Raw genomic sequence first — 2,542 nt, forward strand, 5'->3', positions numbered from 1 at the left:
TAAGTCAATAAATGTGAAGAATGCTGATGCAGGCGTAGAACATTCCGGGCAATAAATGCAAGTTAGTCAAATGCAAAATTATAAGATTGTTTACATGGCATAGATGGAAAGTATACCTCAAATTCTGAAGACTAAATGTTGTATCTGTAAAATTGTAAGTAATAAGAACCATGTAAATTTCAAAATTTAGAAACAAAACCCTTTGAAGTCATTTTGTTTTCAAATTATATAGAAAACGGCAAGAAAATTGTAGTTAATCAGAAATGCCTTAGAAATATATAAATTACACTGCTATGACTTAATGTATCATGGATTACTTATTTCTGAAAAAAACATTCTTATGAAAATATGCTTAATGAAACAATATAACAAAAAACGATAATATTCCTTTCCTTGTGAAGTATTCTTGTAGGCATTTTCTCATAATCTAACAATTTAAGAACTATTCTAAGTTATTTTTTGATTTTAATATGATTCATATTACATTCACTTTCAAATAATTATAATGTCCTAAATTTTATGAGAAATATTTTTAAAAATTAATATAAAACAGAGGTTTAATTTTTTTTGTCTTAATATAAATCATCTTAAAAGCAATATGTTCGAGTTTTATTTTACCATTAGTTTTTCCACAACTCGTGCTGCATATTCATTGGATTGCTTGCAAAAAGAGGCTACCTATTTGTCAGGAATATATCTCTGTGTTTTTCACTTAATTAAGAGGAAAAAATGTTTTATCCTTGCAAAAATATATAAGACATTTAGAATGTTGCTGTTTATAGCATGTGAAAGATACTTAAGTAATCATGATATGGTTTGGCTGTATCCCTACCCAAATCTCATTTTGTTTTTGTTGTTGTTGTTGTTATTTTATTTATAATTTACTTTTACTATACTTTAATTTCTGGGATACATGTGCAGAACGTGCAGGTTTGTTACATAGGTATACACGTGCCATGGTGGTTTGCTGCACCCATCAACCTGTCACCTACATTAGGTATTTCTCCTAATGCTATCCCTCCTCTATTCTACCATCCTGTGACAGGCCCTGGTGTGTGATATTCCCCTTCCTGTGTCCATGTGTTCTCATTGTTCAACTGCCACTTATGAGTGAGAATATACAGTGTTTGGTTTTCTGTTCTTGTGTTAGTTTGCTGAGAATGATGGTTTCCAGCTTCATCCATGTCCCTGCAAAGGACATGAACTCCTCCTTTGTTATGGCTGCATAGTATTCCATGGTGTATGTGTGTCACATTTTCTTTATCCAGTCTATCATTGATGGGCATTTGGGTTGGTTCCAAGTCTTTGCTATTGTGAGCAGTGCTGCCATAAACATATGTGTGCATATGTCTTTATAGTAGAATGATTTATAATCCTTTGGGTATATACCCAGTACTGGGATTGCTGGGTCAAATGGTATTTCTGGTTCTAGATCTTTGAGGAATCACCACACTGTCTTCCACAATGGTTGAACTAGTTTACACTCCCACCAACAGTGTGAAAGCATTCTTATTTCTCCACATCCTCTCCAGCATCTATTGTTTCCTAACTTTTTTACTTGCATGAGATGGTATCTCATTGTGGTTTTGATTTGCATTTCTCTAATGACCAGTGATGATGAGCTTTTTTTCATATGCCAAATCTCATTTTGAATTCCCACATGTTGTAGGAGGGGCCCGGGGGGAGGTAATTGAATCATGGGGTGGGTCTTTGCCCACTGTTCGTGTGATAGTGAATAAGTCTCAAGAGATCTGATGGTTTAAAAATGGGAGTTACCCTGCACAAGTGCTCTCTTTGCCTGCTGCCATCCATGTAAGACCTGACTTTCTCCTCCTTGCCTTCTACCATGATTGTGAGGCCTCCCCAGCCATATGAAACTGTTAAATCTAGTAAACCTCTTTCTTCTTGGGTACGTCTTCATGCAATTACAACATCTGCTATCTCTTGTATGTCTTTATCAGCAGTGTGAAAATGGACTAATACAAATCCTCTTTACTTTCTATCTTTTCCCAGTTTCTCCATCACATTTAGTGATTTGGTTTGGCTCTGTGTTCCCAACTAAATCTCATCTCGGAGCTCCCATAATTCCCACGTGTTGTGGGAGGGACCCGGTGGGAGATTATTTAGTTATGTGGTCGGGTTTTTCCCTTGCTCTTCTCATGATAGTGAATGGGTCTCATGAGATCTGATGGTTTTAAAAACAGGAGTTTCTCTGCACAAGCTCTCTCCTTTTTGCCTGCTGCCATCCATGTTAGATGAGACTTGCTCCTCCTTGCCTTACACCATGATTGTGAGGCCTCCCCAGCCATGTGGAACTGTAAGTTCAGTAAACCTCTTTCTTTTGTAAATTGCCCGTCTCAAGTATGTCTTTATTTATTTATTTATTTATTTTTATTTTATTTTTTAGAAGGAGTCTCGCTGTGTCACCCAGACTTGAGTGAAGTAGCTCGATCTCAGGATCTCTGATCACTGCAAGCTCCACCTCCTGGGTTCAAGCCATTCTCCTGCCTCAGCCTCCCAAGTAGCTGGGACTACAGGTGCC

The sequence above is a fragment of the Rhinopithecus bieti genome, unplaced genomic scaffold, assembly GCF_001698545.2.
Source record: "Rhinopithecus bieti isolate Rb0 unplaced genomic scaffold, ASM169854v2 scaffold_28121, whole genome shotgun sequence".
NCBI classification, from domain to species: Eukaryota; Metazoa; Chordata; class Mammalia; order Primates; family Cercopithecidae; genus Rhinopithecus; species Rhinopithecus bieti.